The sequence below is a fragment of the Peromyscus maniculatus genome, chromosome 8, assembly GCF_049852395.1.
Source record: "Peromyscus maniculatus bairdii isolate BWxNUB_F1_BW_parent chromosome 8, HU_Pman_BW_mat_3.1, whole genome shotgun sequence".
Lineage (NCBI taxonomy): Eukaryota > Metazoa > Chordata > Mammalia > Rodentia > Cricetidae > Peromyscus > Peromyscus maniculatus.
In genome coordinates, this window is record NC_134859.1 from 92335009 (window position 1) to 92342950 (window position 7942).

Below are 7942 nucleotides of genomic sequence, written 5' to 3' on the forward strand. Positions count from 1 at the left end.
CACATGGCAAGAGTCTTCACCTGTGTGGAGTTCAAAAATTGATGCTAGGTGTCTTCTGTCACCTTTTTTTTTGTCTTTTGAAATGGGCTCTTACTGAACCTGAACCTGGAACTCTTGGCTCGATTGGCTGGCTGGCCAGTGAGCCCCAGGATCCACCTGTCTACCCACCCAGTGCTCAGTTATAGACACGTGTTGCCACATCCAGCTTTTCCCTGGATGCTGGTGATCTGAATTGAGGTCTTCCTGATTGTACAGCAGACGCTGTAACCACTGCCTCATCTCCTAAGCCCCAAACCTGCCCTTCTTCATAGCAGGTGAACCCTGAGCTACACTGCAGCGCTCCTGACCAAAGTTTCTTTAATAATGAAGCCATTTAACACCTTACCTATTCTGCAAGTGCATTCAGACTTAGAGGAGCAGAGTATGCAGAGTCTGTGGCTGGCTTCCTCCTGAGGCACTGTGATGGCTAATCAACAGTCAACTCGTCTGGATTCAGGTCATTGTGGAAAAGTATCTCTGGGTGTCTATGAAAATGTTTCCAACAAGGTTTAGATAAAGAGAGAAAACGGCCCCTGAATGTGGTGGCCAGCACCATCTCCATGGGCTGGAGTCCTAGACCATTTCAAAAAGGAGAGGGGGCCCAGTGGTGGCGGCGCACACCTTAAATCCCAGCATGTGGCGGATTTCTATGAGTTTGAGGCCAGCCTGGGCTACCAAGTGAGTTCCGGGACAACCAGGGCTGTTACACGGAGAAACCCTGTCTCGAAGGCATTTTAAAAAAAAGAAAGGAAAAGTGAGTGGAACTCCAGTATTCATCCATCTCAATGTGGACGCAGAGTGCCAGTCGCCATGGCTTCCCCATTGTGAAGGATGGTATGCTGTCAAATTATATGCTAATATAAACTCTTCCCTCCCAAACTTACTTCTCTTAGGTATTTTAACCATGGCAACAAGAAAACTAATGGAGACACTAAGGGATCTTTCCTTGTGTGAGAGCCAAAGTTACATTTTAAGTTTTAATTACTATGTCTTAGAGATCCATGAAACAAAAATGCCTCTGATCTGCAAGCCTCTTGCCCAAGGACAGATAGTTCCTGAAATGCTGGAGGCTATTGTGTATGGGAGATAACAAGCCACAGGTTTTCACTCCCCTAAACAAGTTTGTTTGACCCATATTCGCTGGATGTGCTTGATCACATGTGGGCGGGAGGTTCCTGGGCAGGAAATGTCAGGATGTACACTTGTCCCTGATTAGACCTGATGGGAAATACCTTAAGCCCCTGCAAACTGTGACTCGGGCCATTTTCTGGGAAATCAGAGATAGATGTGGCCAGAGAGTCCGTCAACCTGGCCAGTGTTTCATTAAAACTTGCTTCAAATTAGACTCTAAACTGTGGTAGTGGTCTTATTCTCAATCAGTGGGATTAACAGCAATGGTTCTTGGACCAGAAAGAACCATAGTTTTATGGAGAACGTTATGGTGGCAATCAGTAGTCGAATCTGAGGGTCAGTTTACTTGTTGGTTTCTGGAGTCCCTGTACCATCCTTTCTCTTTGCTGTTATAATCATTGTCTGAGGGAGCCTGGGAGGCTTTGCCTTGAAAGATTTAATATCTTTTTTTTTTAAATCTTTTTTCTTTTCTTCTTTTTTTTTCTTTTTTGGTTTGGTTTGGTTTTTCAAGACAGGGTTTCTCTGTGTAGCTTTGGAGCCTGTCCTCAATTCATTCTGTAGACCAGACTGGCCTCGAACTCACAGAGATCTGCCTGCCTCTGCCTCCTGAGTGCTAGGATTAAAGGCGTGCGCCGCCGCCGCCGCCGCCGCCGCCGCCGCCGCCGCCGCCGCCGCCGCCGCCGCCGCCGCCGCCGCCACCCAGCAGCAATTAATATCTCAAAAACCTCAACAACAAATTCAAGTCTAGTCAGTGTGTTAATCACTTAACCCCTCAATGAGGCTGGACAGGTGAGAAAGTTGGGACCAAGAAGCAAATTGAGTTCTTTGAATGAAGTTCAATGGAAGTTAAACCAGAGCCTGAAATGCCACAGCCCTGTGAAGCATGAAAATGAAAACAAAATTTGAACGACTCAGCAGGTGGTGAGTGAGATCAGCTGCCTAGAAGAATAGAATGAAAGGGACCGTCTGCAAACGGGTCACCTGAGTTCCTAAGGAAATGTAAACCTGTACCTTGTATTTTCAGGTGACCCGAACACTGAGGCCAACAGTTTGAAGCCAGCCAGGTCTACATAGTGAGTTCCAGGTTAGCCATGGCTACACCGGGAGACCCTGCTTCACAGATAACAAACAATGAGGCCAGGGTCATAGAAAATAAACGAAGTGATGGCGTAGGCCTTTTAGTCCCAGAACTCAGGAGGCAGAGGTAGTGAATCTCTGAGTTTCAGGCAAGCCTTTTCTACATGGGAAGATCCAGGCTAGACAGGCTATATAGTGAGACCCTGTCTCAAAAAAGCAATGCCCCCACACACGCATAAAAACCCTCAAAAAACACCTCAAAATTGGACATGGTGGCACACACCTTTAATCCCAGTACTCAGGAGGAAGAGGCAGGTGGATCTCTGTGAGTTCAAGGCCAGCCTGGTCTACAGAGTGAGTTCCAGGATCAGCCAGGGTGGTTACACAAAGACACCTTGTCTCCAAAAACACAAAAACAAAACATTATTTGTGATTATTTGTCACATGTTTACAATGTGTGTGTGTGTGTGTGTGTACACGTGTTCATGTGTGAGAGCATGTGTTTGCCATGTGTGTGTGCGATTGGAGGTCAACTCCTGGTGTTGGTCCTTGCCCTGGCCAGCTTGTTTGAAGCAAGGTGTCTGTGTTTGCAGCTGGGCTGCCCACTCCAGGCTAGCTGGCCTGCAGGCTGCAGGGAATTCTCTTCTCATTACCCTCCATTTTTACCACCACAGGAGAGCTGCGATTACAGGAACCCATGGAAAAGCTGTACACTGAGGGGAGTCGACACCCAAATGTTTTGCTTTGTGGGCCTGTTTTCTTTCTGAAGTGAAGAGCCAGGCATCCTGGGTAATGTACCATTCTCCGGGCATTTGGATCACATTCTTCCTGAATCTGGCAAGTGGGACAGAGAGGCCTAAAGAACTAACAAATAGATTCTGGATGATGGCGATATTTAAAACTTTATTGCCAGGTGGTGGTGGCTCATGCCTTTAATCCCAGCACTCGGGAGGCAGAGCCAGGCGGATCTCTGTGAGTTCGAGGCCAACCTGGTCTACAGAGCAAGATTCAGGACAGGTCCCAAAGCTACAAAGAGAAACCCTGCCTCGAAAAACAATATATCTATATATATATATATTTTTTTTTTTCATTTTATTTATATGGGTTTTTTTCTTGCATGTATATTTGTATACAACATGCCTGCCTGATGCCCTTAGAGGTCAGAAGAAGGTGCCAGACCTCCTGAAACTGGAGTTACAGGTGTTTGTGAGCCACCACGTGGGTGCTGGGAATCAAACCTGGTCCTCTAGAAGAGCAGCCAGTGCTCCTACCAATGAGCCATCTCCAGCCTGATTTTTTTTTTTTCAAGGGGTGGGGATCTTACTCTGTAGTACAGGCTACCACATAACTATATACCTGGGTATAGCACAGGCTGGCCTTGAATTTACCACAATCCTCTTGCCTCATCCTCCCAAGTGCTGGGTTATGGGTGTGTGCCACCATGCTTGGCGGGAATGCTGAACCTGAAAGGCTTACCTAAGGAGCTGACTGCTGCTCATTTCTAAACCTGTAAAGGAAGCAGAAACTCATGGCCGGGGTGGGAGACACACAGAACACAGTGTGTGAAGTTAAACCAGAGAGAGGGACTAGAGAGATGGCTTGGGTGTTGGGAGCACTTGCTCTTTCCACCCCCAGAACCCACATCGGGCTGCTCATAGCTGCCAGAACCTCCAGCTCTAGGGTCCAACATTCTCTTCCATGGGCACCCCACAGATTGTACATACACATAAATAAAAAGAAATCTTGTAAGAAACAAAAGAAAGCCTGGCAGTGGTGGCACACACTTTTAATCCTAGCACTCGGGAGGCAGAGGCAGGAGGATCTCTGTGAGTTCAAGGCCAGCCTGGTCTACAGAGTGAGTTCCAGGACAGCCAGGACTGTTACACAAAGAAACCCTGTCTCAATGGAAAAAAGAAAGAAGAAAGAAAGAAAGAAAGAAAGAAAGAAAGAAAGAAAGAAAGAAAGAAAGAAAGAAAGAAAGAAAGAAAGAAAGAAAGAAAAGATGAGATGGATTGGGGTTGGGATGGGGTGGTGGAATTCTCAGTGCACAGAACGGGCTGAGCACCATCAGAGCTGGGAGTAGACAGCTAGGAACTGTTGTTGCTGGAGGAGAGGCCTGTGATGGGATTTCCCATAATGCAATGCTGCTTTCTCTATGGTGGGCCTGCCTCCAGGTGGTAAGGGTTAAGTGATCCAGTGACCATGCTCTGGCTCCATAATGTCCCATAATGGTCAGCTAACTGCTTTTTGTTCTAGTCCCTGCCCTCTGGGACTAGGCAGTAAACACTGACTCTCTGGAACTGAACATAATGCACAGTTCCCTGCTACCTCAAAGCTGTAGGGAAACTACTCTGCCTGGGTGTTCAGCCATCATGGAGGGTCTGGCTTTGCCTGAGGGTAATCAAGGGGACCTGCTTGCATCCAGACAACTTCTGGTCCTCATCATACTCCACCAGAGGCCATGTTATCCCAGAAAAGCTGTCCCTGGCCTCCCTACCGCTGCTGCTGGGGTCTAGCACTCTATACAAAGGCCCCATTTCTAGTCCTTCACGGTGCTGACTACACCTGACTCATAATTAGGTGCTTATCTCCGTGGAGAGCCTCTCTTTCTGTGGTGGACAGGTGGGTATTTGCCAACACCATACCTTCGTCTCAGGCGCACAGAAGGTGGGGAGGGCATGCCCTCCAGGGTGTCTAGGGCATGGCTGGGTCAGCTAGGAGTTTGGTAGTTGTGCAAAGCGTAGGAGGTGCAAAGGCCGGGGTGGGAGCAAGCTGGGAGGGCTGGAGGGCGGAGTTGGGGGCAGCAAGAGAGAGAAGAATTCCCACGTTTTTGACCTAAGTAATGAAATAATGGAATGAACATTTGTTAACCTGAGCCAGCGGGGAAGGAGCAGGTTTGGAGACATCTAGATGGAAGCCCCCACCATCTGTCAGGCAGTACTTTAAACACTGTATCTGCACCACACAGTGATGAAACCGAGGCATGAGGGGGTGATGGTATTAAGTCTGAGAATTTGCACCCAGGACTGGGAACTGAGTATCTCTTAAGGGTCCTCCGGAGAAGCACTGGTCACTGGAGAAAGGGCAGCGAGGACTTGCTTAAACCTGGAAAGTCAGGAATGATTTGCATAAAACAAACTCCAGCCTCTTCTCCGGATTTTGGAGTGCTGGGACCAAGAAGGCCCTTCTGTAGCCCCAGTGGGTGTGGGGCGGGGGTGGGGTGAGGTGGGGGAAGCAAAGGCTGTCCACGGTGCAGAGGCCAGTGTGGTTTGGGACTGCAGTTGCCCCCTGTCAGCCAGGTCACTGGCCAATCTGTCTCCCCATCCATGCAGGCTGCTGCCACATGTGGAAAGCATCTTGAGGTGACAGCCATGGGTTACACCCCAGGCATTTGCATTTCCTCAGAAGCACTCACTGTGCTGTTTTGGGGTGGCAGTGGGGGGCAGCAGTGGTGTAACAGGCCTGGCAGAGGTGAAGATACTCTAAAGATTAGATGTTTTTGTCTTTCAGTCTACCAGCAGCTGAAAGAATGGATCCCAAAGAAATAGAGATTTCCCCAGGCATCCCAAGCTGAGAGAAGCAACCAGCACAGCCAGAGGTGGGTGGGGACTGTGGGGGGGATAGTCAGAGGTGGGGTGGGTGGGCACTGGGGAGGGATAGCCAGAGGTGGGGTGGGTGGGGACTGGGGGGTATAGCCAGAGGTGGGGTGGGTGGGGACTGGGGGGGATAGTCAGAGGTGGGGTGGGTGGGCACTGGGGAGGGATAGCCAGAGGTGGGGTGGGTGGGGACTGGGGGGTATAGCCAGAGGTGGGGTGGGGGTAGGGACTGGGGGGTATAGCCAGAGGTGGGGTGGGTGGGGACTGGGGGGGATAGCCAGAGGTGGGGTGGGGGTGGGGACTGGGGGGTATAGCCAGAGGTGGGGTGGGTGGGGACTGGGGGGTATAGCCAGAGGTGGGGTGGGTGGGGACTGGGGGGGATAGTCAGAGGTGGGGTGGGTGGGGACTGGGGGGGATAGTCAGAGGTGGGGTGGGTGGGGACTGGGGGGTATAGCCAGAGGTGGGGTGGGGGTGGGGACTGGGGGGTATAGCCAGAGGTGGGGTGGGTGGGGACTGGGGGGGATAGCCAGAGGTGGGGTGGGTGGGGACTGGGGGGGGGATAGCCAGAGATGGGGTGGGGTGGGGCAGACATTCACAGTTTCAAAGGCTTGCCAGACCACCTCATAGGATGGGGCTGAAGCGCCAATGAGGGTGGGTATATGGCAAGCAGGACCACACCTGGACCAGGACTGCTGAGATCTGCAAGTCCTTGGCCTTCTATTTAAACTTCAACCTCACTTCAGGACCCCTGAAATGGACTTGGGGTTCTCTGGAGCCTTTGTCCCTCTTCTAATATGACCACACTGAATAAATCCCCTCTTTTGCTTCCCACTTTTAGTCTGGCTTTTCTTATTGGCTTTTTGAGGGTGGCTGGCTGGACCTGACTTGGGGTTCAAATTTGACCTCTACCACCTGAACAGGAAGCTGCAGAAAAGGGACTTACTCAGAACCTGCATTCCAGTAGGTGTTCAAAGGGCCAAGACAGCTTGAGCTTGGATAATTTCTATATACTTTTCTTTTTTTCCTTCAAGACAGGATTTCTCTGTAGCTTTGGAGCTTGTCCTGGACTAGCTCTGTAGCCCAGGCTGGCCTCAAACTCACAAAGATCTGCCTGCCTCTGCCTCCCAAGTGCTGGGATTATAGGCGTGCGCCGCCGCCGCCGCCGCCGCCGCCGCCGCCGCCGCCGCCGCCGCCACCACCACCGCCTGGCTATTCTTTTCACATGTCATAAAACATATATTTTCCCCAACCATTTAAAAATGTAAGCCAGAAGTGGGCCTGTTGTCCAAGTTGCTTGGGAGGCTACAGGATCTCTTGAGCCTAGGAGTCTGCACTGTGTTGCCCTATGAAAACATAAAAATCAGTCTGGGCGGTGGTGGCGCATGCCTTTAATCCCAGCACTTGGGAGGCAGAGGCAGGAGAATCTCTGAGTTTAGACCAGCCTAGTCTACAAAGCTAGTTCCAGGGGCAGCTAGGATTGTTACACAGAGAAACCCTGTCTCAAAAATTCAAAAAACAAATAAACAAAAAAAAACATAAAAATCATTCTTAGCTTGAAATTCATACAAAGACAGGTAGGACAAATGGAGCCTAGAGGCTGTAGTAGTGTCCTAACCCTTGGTCCACATTCCAGCCATCAGCTTTACCTTATCATGAGGCAAGCAGGTTTCTACATAATGTCTGGTCCTCCCACTAAAGGTGGACTAGTTTAGATATGATTACGATTTCATGTCTGTCTTAATGTGCACACCCAAGTGTTCCTACTGATTCAGTTGGGTGTTAGTGGAGCCCCCCCCTCCCCCCCAACTGTGTGGTTTATAACAGGCACCTACTGTGTGGGTGCAAATGCCAGCTGTTCTTGATAGTGAAGGTCACAAGTTACTCTTCTGAGCAAGGGACATGGAGATCCATGATGGGGAAATGTACAAAGATGGCCAGACCAAACTAGTGGAAACTCATGAACTGTGGACCAATAGCTGTGGAGCCCCAGGGGACTGGACTAGGCCCCTGGATAGTTGAGACAGTTGTTTAGCTTGAACTGTTTAGAGGGTCCCCCGGCAGTAGGATCGGGATTCGTCCCTGATGCATGAGCTGGCTTT